At 39.3% G+C, this 19277-nt stretch overlaps 1 pseudogene; it reads right to left on the bottom strand.

Moving 5' to 3' along the window:
• The window catches only part of LOC102854799, a 56619-nt pseudogene that overhangs the window by 12904 nt on the left and 24438 nt on the right, over positions 1 to 19277 (bottom strand).

The raw sequence follows: 19277 nt of genomic DNA on the forward strand, positions 1-19277 counted from the left end.
TCCCTTGCCCTGTTCTGACGACTGCCTCCTGGTCCAAGTATAAGTTTCACATTAGAACGATCAAGTGTTCTGGGATTCCCATTCTTCTCAGAGTCAGCCATAAATTATAGTTATAATGCTAATTATACCATATAGTATATTTAGATCCTAAGATGTTAGCAAATATTGAAAAGTGTGGAAATTATGGAATAAAACATACAAAAAGGAATAGAAGACATTTCCTGTTAGTGCAGATAAAAAGGCCTAATATTAATAAAGGAAAGGATAAAATTAATATCCAAGAGATTTTTTTCTACCTGATACACATATTATTCTCCATAATGTTATATTCCATTGCTCAAATTTTGAACAGAACCAGTCTTCCCATCGAGGAAAACTAAACTATAAACTAAATAGAAGCCATTTAAACAAAATTCACCGGTTTCATGATTCGAAAGAACTCACAAGGTAGTGAAGATTTCAAAGACGCAAGTATCCAGAGAGGTAAATCCAACAATTTACATCACTTTACCCCTAGGAATATCCACTGATTCTAGAAGCTTCACATCTGCTGCATTCTCCCTAATTTCCCAGTTTTAAGAAAAAAAAAAGATGTCCGCTGGTTGTTGGGGAAGTTGAAAGATACTGGAAAAATACATACATTTAAAAATATCATTGCTTCCATTTTTTGACGATACAATGTTCTCTGGAATGTGGTTGTTAGGTGCCATCTGGTCGACTTTGACTCGTAGCAACCTGATGAATAACAGATCTGAATCTTGTCCTATCCTCACCAGGTCGTCATGTTGTAGCCATTGCTGCAGTCCCTGTGTCCATCCAATTTCTTGAGGATCATGCACTTTTCCACTGACCCTCCACCTATTCTAGCTTTATGTCTTTTCCCGAGGAATGACCCCTCCTGACAGACAACATGCCCAAAGTACGTGAGACGAAGTTTCACCATCCTTACCTCTAAGGAATACCTTGGTTGGACTTCCTCCAAACCAGATTCATTTGTTCTTTTTGCATTCCTTGGGATATTCAGTACTATTTGCCAACACCTCAATTTAAATACATCAATTGGAGTCAAATGTATTCATTCTGCATTTAAGAATATGAATGTATCTCATAAAGGGGTTGAAAAGTCAAGAAGAATGCGTGGTACAATTGGTAAGGTAACCACTGTGCCAACTCTCTCAAACTCATGCCATCGAGTCAGAACCAACTCGCAGTTGACCCCCAGTGGATTTCCCCAGCTATAAATTGTATTGGAGGAGCTGGATTCAAGACACTAGAAAGACTCAGTGTTTGACTTAGCAATGCAGTACCCTGTGGAGTAGGCCACAAGAGCTCCATGTTAGGAGTTTTGTTTTATTTTACATGTTTTTTCTTTTTTAAAAAAATTATTTTAATGAAAGTTTACAGAAAACTTAATTTCCATTTGTTCATTGTTGCATTTTCCTCCCTATTCCCCTCACCCCAGTTCACTTTTCTCTTTAAAAAGATTCTTTCATTGTTGCACAATTTCATCCCCTACCCCGCCACCTAGTCCACTTTATTCTGCACCTCTTATTCTGTACTGTTGTCATGCAAGTAATACCTAATCATATACTTCTTCTAGATACTTCTTTCCCTCCTTTCAATGCAATGTTCACTATCCCCTCTTTTCTTAGTTTCCCCCCAACTCCCCATGTCAGTCCTGTTTTATAACAGTGGCATTACACAGTATTTGTCCTTTGTGATGGAGATATTTCACTCAGCATAATGTCCTCCAGGATCACCCATTTTGTGTAATATTTTATGAGTTCCTTGTTTATCAGTGCTGCGTAATATTCCATTGTGTGACTATACCTCAGTTCCTCTATCCATTCCTTTTTTGATGTAGGAGTTTGTGGTTTGTTTGTTTGGTTTTTTTTAAAACCTTTGTAATTACTAAAAGTTGGAGAATATAGAATAACATAAGAAGATTAAAAAGAAAAGACAAAACAGAACATTGGATTACATAGGATTCTCATAGTAGGACAAGTTCTAAATTTAAGTAACAATGGACTCACATGTGGCAGAGAATGTGAGGGTGGAGCAAGTTTCCAATCCTTCGTTCATGGGGTCACCATGAGTCCTGTTAGCTTGACACCTAACAACAACATATCAAGGACTAACATTGTCTGAGCTCAAAGTAAGGAGTCCCCACAAATTTCACCTGAGATTTTCTGTGAAATTTGGAATTCTAAGAAAATAAGGTTTGTCCCTGATCTCCTTCTATTTTCAAGCTCGTTACTTTAATAAGGATAAGCTCAAACTAGATCTCCTGGTGCTTCAGTTTATGCTTGGCTGCTAGCCTCCAGCTTGGCAGTTCAAGCCCACCCAGTAGCACCATGAAGTCTGTAGTTTCACTTCCATGAACATTCCAGCTAACAAGGCTGTGTTTGTTAACACATGGACTCCTGATGATTGTAAATAGACTTGATAGCAGTGGATTTGGAATGTTTTATTTTAGGATCAAATTAGTGAGTACTGAGTACCTGCTATGTAAGCAAGAAGCCATGTGAGGGTGGAAAGACTAGGAAGAGTAATATGGGATTTTTATCTCAAGGAGATTAAAATGTTAAGAAGTTAAGTGATACATAAGTTTATCACGTTAAAAGATTTAATTTCTTTTGGTTTGTAATTTTTTTTTAAATGTGATTTTAATGAAGGTTTACAGACTAGTTGGGTTTCCATTCACTCATTGCTGCACATTTTCCTCCCGTCTGCTCCGCAATGCACCTCTTGTTCCAAATTGTTGTCTTATATATAATACTTAATCATACATTCCTTTCAGACAATTCTTCTCCTCATATGTTCCAGTGCAATATTCATTATCTCTCCATTCTTTTGCTAGTCTCTCCCCAATCCCCTATGTCAATCCTGTTTTATAACAGCAGTGTTATGCAGTAATTTTTGTGACTGAGCTATTTCACTCAGTATAATGTCTTCCAGGCTCACCCTAAAATAATTAATATTTTAAAGCAACTAAATAACATGCTCGTCATGTTGAAAGGATTTTGGAGGAAAGAGAAATAGTTGAGTAGAGAACCGGGTCACTTTTGAACACTTTCTGCATTTCAGATGAGTCCGTGGATGAGATTTGGTCAGACAGAATGTTGCTGTGGGATAATGTTATGGTTGGGTGGAATAGTGTGAGGAAAGTAGAAAGGTGGAAAATATATGAGGCATATTTGAAGGACAAGTAAACCTGCGTTGTCGACGAAAGTCATTGGGGAGTTCTTGTGAGATGAAAGTTTGAAGAAAGATTTGAAATAGGTTTTTGGAAGTTTCGGAAATAGAAATAATTTTGGCTTTTCTTAGGGTCATTATGTGTCAGAATTCAAGTCCAAAGCAATGGCTTTTATCAAGATTTCTGCCCTGAAGTGGACTGTGTGTGTGTGTGTGTGTGTGTTTAGTGTCCATGCTCTTTGAGGGAGAGTTTACCATACACTGTTTTAACATTCAGTCACTCAGACACATTTTGCTTCATGGTGTTAACAACTGTCCCCAGCTCTGGTAGCCTAGTGGCAAGAAGCTGTGCTGCAATCTTGAAGGCATGCAGTTCGAGGCCACCAGCTGTTCTGCTCTGTTAATCCCCTTTCATTTGATTTATTGGCTCTAAAAACCTACTGGAGGATCAGCTACGGGTCAGTTCCAACTCAATGGTGCCTAACAACATATTGTAACAACACCCTTCTCATTTTCCCCTCAGGATTCTTGTTTCCCTCCTCCTTGTATTCCTTCCTCATCTCTGAGATGTCACCTTGGACGAATACTTCCCATTTTGATCATGTGTGGTTTACTGTCCTAAGGAGTGAATACCTCCGTGAGTTAATGTCTAATGTTTGGCTGAAAGCGGCTCCAAAGGGGAGAGATTAGTTTCAGTCTTGAAGGGGTCTTAATCTCAAGAAAATCTTAACCAGAAAGTTAGGTTAATACTCTGAGTTTTGTTCTACGTTGTTCTCCCACTTTGTCCAGAGCCTTCTGCTGTTATCTCTTTAAAATGATGAGCCGTAGTGGTCAGGTACCATCTAGCTTTTCTGGTCTCAGAGGAGTGGAGGGTGAGGTTCATGTGGTTACTTAGACATTTAGACTATTTGTCTCTTTGGATCTTTGTTGTTTTGGGCTGTCGATATTTTTTGTGTGTCTTTTTTTTTTTCTTTTTCCTTTTTCTTGGTTCCAGACAGGGAAGGTTTGTCTTTTTTTCCAGACACAATAGGTTTGTCTTAAGTGGTCTCCTGTAAGTTTGTAAGACCCCAGTTGGTACTCACCAAAGCAGTATGCAGAACATTGCTTCTGTGGCCTAAGTCTTGTAAATAGACCTTGATGTCCCACAAGACTTAGGTATTAAAGCCTTAGAACCTGTAACTTATTCCCTAGGTTTGTTTTGTTATGAGTAAGAAGTTTACAGAACATTTTACATAACTTGTTTTTTGGCTCTATCATGTGAAAGGATGTATTTACAGCATACACAATATGAATGTAAAGCTATCATCTAATAAATCTATGTATGGTCAGCCATGTAGTCCCTTTCACTTATCTGTTAACCTTGCCTGTCTGCCTATGTAGCCATTTGTAAGTTAAGGCTTGCAGTTACTAATAGTGCAGTATTATGCATGTGCTGAGAGATGCTACGGGCAAAATGTTCAATGATCCAGGAATCATCAAAAGATGATGGAAGAAATGCATAGAATCACTGTATCAAAAAGAATAGACTGACATGGAAGCATTTCCTGAAATAGCATGTGATCAAGAGCTGATGGTAATGAAAGAAGAAATTTAAGCTGCACTGAAGGCATTGGCAAAAACTAAGGCCCCAGGAATTGATGGGGTACAAATTGATATGTTTCAGCTAACGGATACAGCCCTGGACATGCTCACCAGTCTGAACCAGGAAATTTGAATGGTAGCTACCTGGCAAACTGATTGGAAGAAATCCATATTTGTTCCCATCCCAAACAAAGGTGATCCAACCAAATGTGGAAATTATTTATATTAATGATATAAATACTATTAATATCAATTGCAAACAAAATATTGCTGAAAATGACCCAAAAATGGCTAATCCAGTACATTGACAGAGAACTGCCAGAAGTCCAAATTAGGTTTAGGAGAGACCAGGGCACTAGGGATATCATTGCTGATGTCACATGAATTTTGGCTGAAAGCAGAAAATACCAAAAGAATGTCTATCTGTGTTTTATTGACTATGCAAATGCATTTGTCTGTGTAGATAACAAATTATGAATAACATTGACAAGAACAGAAACTTATACCTAGATCAATAAACTGTTGTGCAAATAAAACAAGGGAACATTGCATGGTTTAAAATCAAGAATCAAATCCTCCTCACTGACCAATAAGCAACATTGTGATAGATGGAAAAAAGATTCTAATCTGTCAACGATTTCATTTTACTTGGATGCACAGTCAACACTGTTGGTACCAGCAGTCAGGAGATCAGGTGAGGCATTGGGAAAGTCTGCAGTCAGGAAAATCTCCAAATGACTGAGGAACAATGATGTTCATTTGAAGACTAAGATGCACCAGATTCAGGTCATGATCTTGTCACTTGCTTTGTATCTGAGAGCTGGACAATAAATAAGGAAGACAGAAGAAGAATTTGTGCTTTTGAACTGGGGTGTTGAAGAAGAGCACTGAACATTCCATGGACAGCTAAAAGAATAAGCAAATATGTCTTGGAAAGGGTGCAGCCCGAGTGCTTTGGAGGCAAGAATGATGAGGCTTTTGCCACACATACTTCGGTATGTTACTAGGAGGTGCTATTCCTTGGAGAAGGACATGATGCTAGGAAGTGTGGAAGGTCAGCAAAGGAGAGGAAGACCATCAACTAGATGAATTGACATAGTGACTGCAGCAATGGGCTCAAATATGTCAGAAATAGTGAAGATGGCACAAGATAGGACAGGATTCAGATCTGTTGTGTATAGGGTCGTTATGAGTTGTAACCTAGTTGGTGACACCTAAAAACAACAACAATGACCTTTCAAATCGGTGATATTTTAATGCTATAAATAGTAAGGCTTTTCAATTTTGCTGTGAGTTACATGAACTGAATATTAAGCTGTTGATTAGCATGCATGTAGTGATCATATTTTATAGCTACTATCATTTATTTTTTTTTCTATAATTATATTTTATTAATTTTCATAAACATTTACAGAGATTTTGGGCTTCCACTCATTCATTGTTGCACTATTCTCTCTACCCTCCTCCCAGTTTGTTCTTGTCCAAATGCCACAGTGCTTGTCAAAGCCAGTTCTGATTAATCTTCTTTGTCAGTGTATCCTTTGCCATTCCCTATCACTCCTCCCTGAGAGAGACTTCACCCTGAGTCATAAGGAAAAGGGGACGGCGTATTCTCTTAGCTACTTCCTGCTGAAAAGGGACGCTGTGGGTTTCAGGGTGAAGATCTTCTCTCACTACTCTAAAGGGCCCCTTTGGCAGTAGGAAACACATAGACTATTATGGAGATTGATTTTGGAATTCAGATGCACTCTTATTGATTGTGCTTGGCTGTACATGTACATATCCTTCAAGAAGCTACTATCATTTAATGAAATTAAAAATTAACCAGCCCACTGGATACATTGCACAAATCAACAGTTGAATATTGTATTCCTGTCTCCACACTTTTCAATCATATGCAGAACAGATCATTTGGGAAACAGTTCATTTGGGCTTTATGAGGATGAATGTTGTATCAGGATTGGAGGTAGACTCATCAACAACCTACATTATGCAAATAACAAAATCTTGCTTGCTGAAACTGAAGAAGACCTGAAGCGCTGCTGCAGAAGGTCAAGGACTGTAGTCTTCAGTATGGATTGAAGCTCAACAACAAGAAGACAAAAATTCTCACCACTGGGCCAATTGGCAGCACCATGATAGATGGAGAAAAGATTGAGGTTGTTAACAATTAACACTCTTGGCACGAGCAGTCAGGAAATCAAAAGATTAATTGCATTAGGAAAATCTGCTGTCAGGGACCTCTTCAGAGTGCTGAAAAGCAACGATGTCAGTCTAGACAGTAAGATGTGTCTGAGGCCATGGTCTTTGCAAATACTTGCTATGCATCAGAGAGCTGGATAAGAACTAAGGATGACAGAAGAAAAACGGATGTCTTCAAAATGTGGTACTGGAGAAAAGTCTTGAACATACCAGGGACTGCCAAGAAAACAAAAAGGTTTATCTTGGAGAGGATGAAACCAAATCTCTCCTTTGAGGCTAGGATTTTGAAGTTCTGTCTTACATAAAGACCGGTCTTTGGAGCAGGACATCATGCCTGGAAGGGTGGAGGAACAGTTCAAGAGAGGAAGACCCTGGATGAGATGGATTGATACAGTAACTGGGGCAATGGCAATGAGGGTTAGTGTGTTGGAATTAGTAAGAATGTCTCAGGACAGGGCAGGGTTCAGAGGTGCTGTACATAGGGTTGCTATAGGTTGCAGGCGACTCAATGGCACATAACAACAACAACTGAAAGCACTGTCACAGTAAATGTGATGTGCTTCAATTTTTCAATAATAAAACAAGATCATAGCTTGCAATATTATATGCCTTTCTCTTTCTAGGATTAGGCACACTTTAAATGCAAGTGACAGATAAGTAAATCTGGATCAGAAGGACATCATCAATACTTATGAAGGGTGAGGATCTCCCCTCTCTGGAAGAGGAGACTCTTCCCTCCACCCTCCTTTAATAGTTATCTGTATTGTTTCCTTAAGAGGGAGCTGCAACTTTGAGTGGGAGTTTTACTTGAATATGTTTTAAAATAACGTCAGGCCCTCTGAGTCTGACAGATGCTTAAGACTGACTTTCCTGACTGCTTTCGTGGCATTTTGCTAGTTTCTCTAAATGAAATGTGTGAATTCTATTCCTTGGTTGTCACCTGCCTCCCAGGCCTGGTTTCTGTTGTTTGTTTTTGATAGGCTTGCAGATTGGCTCTGTCTCCCATTAGAATCCACATTTTATCCATAGAAAATACTCATGAATTCTTTGCCTCATTACCTCAGAGAACAGAGGCAATCAAACAATCTTTTTACCTTATATTTGTGGATGGCATAGGAGAGGAAGACCTCAACCAGGTGAGTTGACACAGTGGCTGCAGCTATGGGCTTGAGTGTGGCAGAGATTGTGAGGATGGCACAGGACAGGACAGGGTTCAGATCTGTTGTCCAAAGGGTTACTATGAGTCATACTTGACTCGATGGCACCTAACAACAACAACAACAACACATCATTTACAGAAGTTGACCTAAATGGTAACTACATGGAAGAGCGAGAACAAATAGAAGAAATTTTGAGAGTAATAATGCTTATGTGTAAAACCTAAGGTATCTGTTAAAATTTATATTAATGTTCCATTTGATTTAATGCATATTGTCAGAAATTGCAATATGAAATTCTAAAACAATATGACTATCAGGGTCCAACCACCAGTACTCTGTAGTACTGAAGTACACAAGCTCTCATCAACTCAGAATTTGGAAGGAGAAATCATTCTGAGCCTCAGTTTCCTGTCTGTGAATTGAAGGAATACTCACCTTGTGTGCTAATGTCCAATGAATAACCATGGACACATGTACTTATAATGCACATCACATACCAAAGTACTTCTCTCTCATTGCCACTGAGTGGGTCCAGCTCTTGGATGAACTCCAGCAGGTTTCCTATATGGTAAATAACATGGAAGGAGACTAGTGGTGAATTCAGCCAGAGAAGTGCAGCTTTTAGATTAGCAATGCAACCAGCTCTCTGTGGACTACGGTACCAGAACTCCTTAAGAAAGTACTTAGCAGATGATGCTTTTAAAAGGTATTATAACAAGCATTGCAATCTTGATATATAATAGCACTGCTTACTGGCTTTTAAAAGAGTTATGCAAACTGACATATGTTACCTTTCCTCCTCAAAATATAGCAGAATAGTAGTACTCTTGGCATACAAGAGGGAGAAAGAGGGAGGAGGTGGCAGGACCAGGTATGGAGTAGTAGTGATGGTGTTGACCAGTGAAGAATTTAACTGTGTAAAGCTTGAGATGCTGGACCTAAAACCACAATTTAAAGAGTTTTAGCTGGAGAAAAACAATGAGATATCAGCTTTGAAAACTCCTCTGTGGGACTCAGTTTCCCTGGTTTTTCACCATCTGGTAGTTTCCACCTCCTCTGCCTCTGACATTCCCTTAATTGGGGACAAGGAAACGAAGATTATCACCAAGCCAATTGACAATACCATGATAGATGAGAAGAAATTGAGTTTGTTAACAATTTTAACTTGCTAGGTTCTACAGTCAACACTCTTGGCACCAGCAGTCAGGAACTCAAAAGACAAATTTCATTAGGAAAATCTGCTATCAGGGCTTCTCCAGAGTGCTGAAGAGAAATGATGTCAGTATAGAGACTAAGGTGTTCCAGCGCTAAGCCATGGTCTTTGTAATTACTTGGTATGCATCAGTGACAATGACCAAAGATTAGAATTGATGCCTTTGAGTTGTGGTGCTGAAGAAGAGTACTGAACATACCGTGGACTGTCAAGAGAACTAACAGATACGTCTTGGAAAGGATTAAAGTAAGCTTTTCTTTGGAGGTAAGGATTTTGTGGCTCTGTCTCACATACTTGGGACATGTTTCCAGGAGGGACCAATACCTGGAAAAGGATATCATGCTTGGAAGCGTAGAAAGACAGCACAGGAGAGGAAGACCTCAGATAAGACGGATTGACACAGTAACTGGGGTAATGAGGGTAGGAGTATCTGAGACAGTGAGATTGGCCCAGGATAGATCAGGGTTCAGAGCTATTGTGTATAGGTTTTCTATGAATCATAGTTGACTCAATGGCACATAACAATGACACCACCAACTCAGATGAAATCTCACATGGATCCCATGTATTCTGGATATTGTTTTTACCTCAGACCAGTCTTGTCTTTTGATCTCCCAAGTGTTTTTTCAGGTTTTGTTCTCATTAGAATTCACAAGCAAGGATAACGTATGTCCTCATTTTACACATACTTGAACTGTGTGTGTAAACATGTGATATATGTGTGTAGTAATGCATGTTGTATCTATCATCTAATATCTATGTTGTATCTGGACAGCACATATCAACAAATCTATATAAATGAATGTTACATTTATTTTTCTCTATCTTTGTAAGGTTTGGTGACAGGTAAGAGCTCCTCATTAGTACACACCTTGTTTTTCTTCTCAAAACTGGAAAACCTTTTATAAGATCTTTTTTGTTAGGCTGTGCTCTGTGGTGGAAACAAAATTGGATCCTGGAGACAAGTATAAATCAGGGAATAACTAAGTGCATCACAAATAACTAACTGAAAGCTAATATGATTTTAATACTCTCACAATCAATCAAAGAGGATATGTTTTGCTTTTTTTAAAAAATGAAGTGGCATTTTATGACTATAAAGAATAATAAAATATCAGATTCTTTAAAGGCTCCTTCTGCCATCACCCAGTGCCACCTCTCACTGGTTCTGATGGATGATGACCTTCTCTCAGGTCTCTGAGGCTGCGAATCTCTATGGGAAGATGCTGTTCATCTGTCTGAGAGCTGCTGGTGGATTCAAACCCTTGACCTATCAGTTAGCAACCTGACACATTACGCATACAACATTATTATAGTAGCTTTACTGGCTTAGTTCTTAGGAAGTTGCACTGCTAACCCAAAGGTGATTTTTCTCTGGCGTTTCAAATCCAGCAGCAACTCGGTAGGAGAAAGATGAGCATCCTCTCCTATGCTATATGCAGACTTGGATACCAGTTGGAGGGCCTGCTCTGCATTGGTTCTTATGTGAAGGCAAAGAGTGAGTGAGTGGGCCCTCTTGGTTTATTTCCATCTACTGTGGTACTCTTTATATACATTTAACTTTGTTTTCAAATGTTTCTGCTCCTTTTGAGAGGTGGGGGTAGTAGAAGACAATAAATCAATTTCCCTAAGTGGATGAAGTTAAGAAGAAAGTTTGCTAAGGACACAAATTGAATTGTTAACTAAGTCTCATTGGAATGATCGGTGTCACTGTGGAGTCCAATTTAATCATTGCCTCATTTGTCTCATGCTAAGTGTTTACTTCTACCTTTCCTCAGTCTTAGAAAAAACAATCAATCTTAATTCAACAGATTGTCTGAATGAGGCCCCTTAAGACCCATGTCATATTCACACAGGAAATGGCGTACATAAAACAAAAGAAATAGTAAAAAAGAAAAGCCCAATGGAAATATGAATTGAAAGGAACTCAATCTTAGTAAGGTGATTCTAGATCTCGAAAATGATGAAATTATCCTCTTTCCCTTCAGCTCTGAGATGGTTTTTCATCTTAGATGGGAGTTTAGATATATTTCTCATCATAGTTGCTACTAATGTTTCTAAGTAACTCAGTTATTAACCAAAAGATTGGTGATTCAAACCCACAAAGGGAGTCAGACGTGGTAGGTTTTTTCCTGCAAAGATATGCAAGCGTTGGAAGGTCTTAGCACTTGTACTCCACCCTGCAAGGTCACTGTGAGTGAATCAACTCAATAGCAGTGGATTTGGTTCAATGTGATTACATAACAAATGAAGATTTTAATTTAAACATCGTTTTATTATACATAATAGTACTAAAGTGACGGGAAGTATGAAAGTTGCAATGAAGTATGAAAAGTTTTGCTTTAGAGGGTTAAATTTGAGACTAACTCTACTGGGGGGAAAAAAAGGACACCATCATCATCAAACTGCTAACATCTGATGAGCACCTCATATATAAATGTAATGTTCAAAACTAAGTGCCTTTCATGTATTATTTAATTAACTTTTCACAATCATCCAGTTAGGTAGATCCTCTGAAAGCCCATGATTTCTGCAAATAAGGAGCCTTGGTGACAGAGTGCCTTAAAATGTTGCGTTGCAAACTAGAAGGGCAACAGATCAAATTCACCAGAAACTCTGAGTGAGAAAGAGGAGAGTCTCTTTGCTCTATAAATCTGGTAAAGATTTACAACCCAGGAAATCTAATGGCAGTAGGAACAGATACTTTAAGAGAATAAAACCTCAAGTCCCACCAAAGGTAGCATGTTGTGCAAATCCAACAGGTGCCTCACAACTAGGAGAACAGCACCCTCTAGAGTTGAGGAGTTCACGCTGCACAGTCCACGCTGCAGGAGGAGCTAACATTCAAGTTCACGGCTTTCTTTAGCAACAAGCGTTGAACTAACGCAGGCGTTGAACTAACATTTTTCTGAAGTCAAGTTCACGGCTTTCTAACTGCAGAGACCACTCACTCTCTTTTGTATAAGGAAGGAGCTGTGGGCCCAGCGGGAGAAGCAAGTACACTTCTTAATACCCTGTCCTCTGACAGACAGGGGGCAGAGAACCAGGTCTTGTTAACAGCTCTCAAATTGGAATCTCAAGTCATCTTGTCATAGGATCTTCTGATTTAGAATGGAAAAGAATCACAAACACCTTTTACTAGTAAGTGTTCAAACATTTCCCAGTACCCTTCAAAGGTGTTGCCCAGGGGAACGACTATAACCTACATGCAAATGCTTCAATGAGTTCCTTTTATAAATTTGCTTTGAGTTCATAACACACCTGACTTATGCATAATTCTATATATTATTGTTCGAGGACAAAATCAAACAATCACCATGCTTATTTCTCTAATAATGACAAATGATAGGATTTTTAGCGCCTACACTTCATGTCAGCCTATCTTCGATGAGACTGTTGAACCTTGCACCTACCGACAGCACGCACTGAGTGTGTTCTTGTCATCATTCCATTCCATTTCCTGGTGAGCTATTTAATTCTTTCAGGGTTTATGCTTTCAAGTTGAATAAAAAAGTCTACACAATATCATAACAGAGTTCATTGTCTTTGAAAGCTAAGAATAGACAATACAAAGTCTGGCATTTTAATTAAACACTTGCCTCTGTGTGTATTTCATGCCAATGGAGCAAAACTGAATAATAGATGAGAGTCTGACCAGGCTTCAGTCATGTCCACCCTTGTATTTGCTTCACAATAGACAACATGACAATTCATGATGAGTGCAATTTGGGTCTTTGTTTTCCCCTTAAACTATAGCTTGCACTTTTCAAAGTTCTATTTCAATGCACTAACTATTTTTCTGTGCTTTGAGCAATGCAGTGATGCTTGTCAGTGAGTATCTGCCATCTCACTATACAGTTATTAAAAAAAATGTTGCTGTTAGGAAATGAAAGAATAAGATTCCAGTCCCCCTTTTGCCTGCCATTTGGGTGGCCAGGGTCCTGGATCTGTGGCTACCTTCCCAGGAAACTGGATCCAGGTGACACTACCTTTTCTGCAATAATTAAGCTGAATGGAAGAATGGGCTTCCACCAAGGAGCAATATCTATCAAACCTGGACAAATTAGCCAACTCATGCAAAGGGCTTAAGAGAGAGGAAGAACTTAGATGGGAAACAATAGGTTGGAAAAAACTAAATGAAACCAGGTAGAAACTGCCCATCATTCTCCATCTCAGCTTTCTCCTTATTCATCTTACCCCCTTAAGAAAAGGAAGATAGTCATTAGTCAATTTTTTCCACAAGTTTGACTGTGAAAGAAAAAAAAATTACAATTACTGGATTAGAGAGATAGGAAATTAATTATTTTTTGTTTTGTAATTTAAATAATGACAAAATAAAAACCCTGTGAAGTTGCAATATACCCAAGCCCAGCCACTGGTTGTACTTAATGTACCCAAGGCCAATGCCAGCAGAGCCACTGTCCTTCCTACTCTTGGTTCAAGTTCTGTTCGGCTCTGTACCTGAGTCATTGAAGGATTACCCAGTGTGGAGAACATGCTCGTAGCCCATGCAAATGCCACTGTGGTGTTCCATCCAATGGTTAAACTACTATGATGGAGGTGAGTTATGATTTAAATTGTGTTTCTCCCAAATACTTGCAGTGATTTCTAACTTCTTTTGGCCTGTGGTTACAATTCTATTTAGGAATTGGTTGTTTTTTGTTATGTTTGTGTAGAGTGTATCTTGAGGTAATATCTTTTTTTAAAAAATTAATTTTAATGAAAGTTTACAGAGACTTAGGGTTTCCAGTCATTCATCGTTGCGCTCTTCTCCCTGCCCACCCCTTCCCCCCAGTTCACTCTTCTTCATGAAAAGTAAAAGAATAACTCTTTCATTGTTATGCAACCCCTACTCCCAAGTCCACTCCACTGTGCCATTTTCATTTTGGACTTTTGTAATGACAATAATACCCAATCACATATCCCTTTTAAACAGTTCTCTCCCTCATCTGTTTCAATGCAGTGTACATCATTCCTCCCCTCCTTCTCCGTCTTCCCTCAACCCCGATGTCAGTACCATTTTACAACAGTGGCCCCTATGCAATATTTGTCCTTCTGTGACTGAGACACTTCACTCAGCATTAACGTCCTCCAGGGTCATCCATTTTGCATAATATTTCATGAGTTCCTTGTTTTTCAATGCTACATAGTGTTCCATTGTGTGAATACACCACAGTTTCTCTATCCACTTGTTTGTTAATGGGCACTTGGGTTGTTTCCAGCTCTTTGCTATTGTGAACAAAGCCACGATAAAAATGGGTGTGCATATATCTGTTTGGGTGGTGGTTAGGGTTTCTTTGGAGTATATTCCCAGTAGTGGAATTGCTGGGTCAAATGGTATCTCTACTTGCACCTTTTTGAGAAATCACCATACCGCCTTCCACAGTGTTTGCACTATTTTACACTCTCACCAGTTTCTCCACAACCTCGCCAGCATTTGATGTTTGCTGTTCTGTTAAATTTTGCCATTGTTACTGAGGTAAGATGATATCTCATAGTTGTTTTGAGGTAGTATCTTTTGAGATATAAAATAATGTAGACACTACAGAAAATGCAGAGATGGAGGAAAAGAGACACCAGGTCTCATAAAGATCACTCAGGAGCTCAAAGCAACAAAAACCTTCTTCACTCAAAACTGACACAAAGAGAAAGCTTTCCCCAAGAGCTGTCACTTGGAGCTCCAATTTCTAGCCTCCTAACAATCTGAAAACCCAATGGATGTCCAGATATGAGTTGATTCTGACTTGACAGCAATGAGTGAGAGTAAGTGATTGTGGAGAAAAGAAATCTTGTTTGTTAAAACCACTCAACTTGAGGTATTTCTATCATAGTAGCACAGATGGATGATCAAGACAATGAAGGCAGAAACAATTGTTTTCCCATGTTGATCTGAACTTGTGAGATTTAGACAGCAGGAAGCTTAATTGTAAGCCTCATTTGATAAGTTTTCTTGGCTAATTGTCAATGATCCTGGCAGTCCTCCTGTTTTTCTTGGTAGCTGTAATCTCAACAACTTTGTGCCGCTACTATGATTCCAAATCATGACTTGGCCAAGGATGATAAAAAGTCAATTGCCTCCTCAAGAATATACATACTGCAGGTGAGTTAATTAGCTGCTTGAAATATTTCATCACTCGGATATTATGGAGTTTTTACTTCTTTTATTAAGGAGACTTTTTTCCTTTGGAGAGCAAAGCAACTGTCATAATGTTACACGGGCCATTTGAATTTATGAGGGAAATACAAAAGGCTCTTGTTTTCATGTGAAGACAGATTTAACACAGAGACATGATGAGGAAATTAGATCCTACTCTTAACTCAGGTACTGAGACAACAACACTGGGCCATCTCCTTACCGAGAGAGGTTCTTTGTGATTCTAGATTGGGCACAGTGCTTGGTTATGCTTAGAGTTCAGTAGAAAGAATAGTATCCATCTTGATAAGGACTAGTCTAGTAGAGTGAGTTCATGTACTCTTTTGTAGATTGTTGCTGTTACATGCAGTTGAGTTGGAAATGAATCTTAGCTGACCTTCCAGAGACAGGTTTTCAGAGGCACTTAATCACACTTGAAGAAATTGCCCATCTTTCTCTCTCAGAGCAGCTGGTGGATAAGAACCACATGCTTTTGGATTGGCAGCTTCTGACCACGGGACCTCCAGAGCTCTCTAATTTTTGAATGATTATGGCTAGAACAGAGATATATGTGTTGGTTTTTTTTTCTGTGAAGAACTTGCTCTTACTGTCACAATTATCCTAGTCTAAGTGCCTGCTCCTTCAGGATTCGCTTTGCCGCCTCTTGTAAAAAGAAGTAAGTTAAAGAGTGACCTATTTCTTGAAATAGATGCAAAGTCTCTTAAGAGTAGGAATCCTCTGTTAAGTTTTCCTCTCTGCTGTTGTGTACCATTGAGTTGGAACCAACCCATAGCTGACCCTTCCAGAGATTGTAAATCATACAGGAGTTGGTTGCTCATCTTTCTCCCATGTAGCAGCTGGAGGATTTGAACCATATACCTGTGCATTGGCAGCACAATTCCTTACTACTCAGTGATAAGAGTTAACACTTATTGTTTAATCTATCAGTCATTGCTGTGGACTCAGGACTGACTCATAGCTGATTCTCCAGAGGGTTTTTGGAGGCTGTAAATCATATGGGAGCAGTTGGTGACTTTAAACTGAGTTCTGGGGGCCTCATAAAGAGCCAATCAAACAGCCTCCTGTTTGGTTTAATATATGGTCATGACTAATATTGATTTATTCCACTACATTCTAGGTTTCTTGGCAACTTTACTTTTTGTTGTTGCTGTAATTTAGTGGAACTGATGCTCACTCAATCAAGAAACAGTGCTGACAAGCTTCAGAGAAGGCTACTCTCAGGGGTCATTGGCTAAGACCCATGGTAAACATGATATATAATGGAAAAAACAACCAAAAGTGAATGGTAACCTCTTTTTTTACCTGTCAAGAGGACTGTGCTAGAGGCTGTAACAATCTTCTATCATCTTATCACAATAGAACACAAGTGTAAATAAAATACATTTATGAGCTTTGCTTATTGTATATTCACTTATTAAATCCCTTTATGTAAAAAGAGCTTATAAGAGAGGGTTTAGGTTTTCATCTTTATTTTCTCCATTTTGAAGTTCACATCAATCAGTCCTACTTTTTCTGGGGGCATAGTCTGTGGGAGGTTTCTCTAGGGGATCAAATCCATCAGCGGCTCCACTTGAGCACAATGGGTAATCGCCTTCCATGCGGTTTCCCTGGGAAACCCAACGAGGGTCAGCCATGAATTGGTTCTTTCTTGACAGCAATGAGTGAGTGAGTGATATTAAAAGGACTTGAAACAAATACTACATATTCTTAACTAATATCCAAGGAATCCTGGCTGTATACTGTATTATATGGTGGGCTGCTAAATAGAAGGTCGGAGGTTTGAATCTTCCAGCTCCTCAGTGGTGAAAGATGGGCAATTTTCTTGCTTCCTTCAAGAAGGAGAGTCAGCCTGGGTTGTAGCTCACCAGAGAGCAGTGGAATTAGTTGTTTCTGTTTTGCTTGTTTGTTTGTTTTTTACTTTTTGGTAATATCCAGGAAGTCTAGAATTTTTCATGAGGAATTACCATTTTTCTCGAGCCAACGACCTGTACTTCTCAGCCTATTAAAAGTATTCTCCATCGACGGTATTGCCAGCCAACCTGATGACCTGAACAATGCCCCAGCTGCACACACAAAATTCACATTCAAATGTCAGACAAAACATAATCCCAGGCCATAGTGGATGGACATGACGCATGAAGTTAAAGCATCATTAAGTCCCTACTAACTTCACAGCTGTATTAAAGTGATGTTCAGAATCTTCATAAGTAGTAGATCCAGCATGGAATAGGAAATGACTAAACAAAGTCACTGACTGTATTGGACAGCAGAGTTTGAAGCCTGATTTTAATTCATTGCTAGCAAAGTGGAAAAGCTATATGTCTGAAATGACAGCAAACTGAAAGGATTGCTATTTTAACTAATAAATCCAAAGACCACATTCAAAGCTCAGTTTGGTCACTAGGGCAGAGAGGCTTGTACCGAGCATGACATATAATGGGTGTTCAACAGATAACTTCCAACTGAATAAAGGCTACCTGACTCACTGCATCATGAATATTTAACTTAAAAGGGGGGGGTTGCTGAATGGTGTATTACTATGTCTTTTGACATAGGTTAATGTGCACAAATGTAGTGTTAAGAGAAAAAGGCAGCCTATATACTGCAAGTATTACATGTTCTCATAGTGCTTCGAAGGGTGGAGGGACACCACAAGAGAGGAAGACCTTGGATGAGATGGATTGAGAGAGCAGGGTTCAAAGCTGTTGTATATACTTTGGGCACGTTGCCAGGAGGGACAAGTCCTTGGAGAAGAACCTCATACTTGGAAGGATAGAGGAACAACACAGGAGAGGAAGACCCTGGATGAGATGGATTGACACAGTAACTGGGTTATTGGATTTAGGTGTGTCTGAGACAGTGAGACTGACTCAGGATAGGGCAGGGTTCAGAGCTATTGTACGTAGGGTGGTTATGAGTTGCAAGCGACTTGACAGCACATAAAAACAGCATCAACAAACATATTTAGGTATATGATGTTGTTGTATACCATCAAATCAGAACTGACTCATATCTAACTCTTTGGTGGGTTTTCAAAGGTAGTTAATTGCATGGGAGATTACCCATCCTTTTCCTGAGGAACAGCTGGTGGCCTCGAACTGCGTGCTTTCAGGATTGCAGTGCAGCTTCTTGTCACTAGGAATATTGTTGTTGTTATGTGCTATACAGTCGCTTGTGACTCATAGTGTCCCTATGTACAAGAGCCCTAGACCCTGCTGTATCCTGTGCCAACATTATTGTCTCCAACACACCTACCCCTGATATCCCAGTTATTGAATCAATCCATATTACCAAGGGTCTTCTTCTCTTGCGCTGTCCCTCCACCTTCCCAAACATGATGTCCCTATCCAAGGACATCATGTAACATATGCAAAGCACGTCAGACAAAGCTTCAGAATCCTTGCCTCCAAGGAGCAGCCTGGTTTCACCCTCTCTAGGTCGAACTTGTTTGCTCGAGCAGTGTATGATATATTCAGTATTCTTCTCCAGAACCACAGCTCAAAGGCATCAATTCTCTTTCTATCATCCCTAGTCACTGCCCAGCTCTCTGATGCATAGGATCAGGTGCACCTTACTCTCCAAACTAAAGTTGTTGCTCTTCAGTACTCTTGAGAGGTCCTTGATAGCTGACTTTTTCATCTCTTGATTTCCTGGCTGCTGGTACCAAGAGTGTTGATTGTGGAGCCAAGTAAACTAAAACTGTTAACTATCTCAATCTCTTCACCATCCATACTTATGCTGCCAATTGGCCCAGTGGTGAGAATCTTTGTTT

Source organism: Elephantulus edwardii, unplaced genomic scaffold (assembly GCF_000299155.1).
Source record: "Elephantulus edwardii isolate Elephantulus edwardi_28Jun2011 unplaced genomic scaffold, EleEdw1.0 scaffold00056, whole genome shotgun sequence".
NCBI classification, from domain to species: Eukaryota; Metazoa; Chordata; class Mammalia; order Macroscelidea; family Macroscelididae; genus Elephantulus; species Elephantulus edwardii.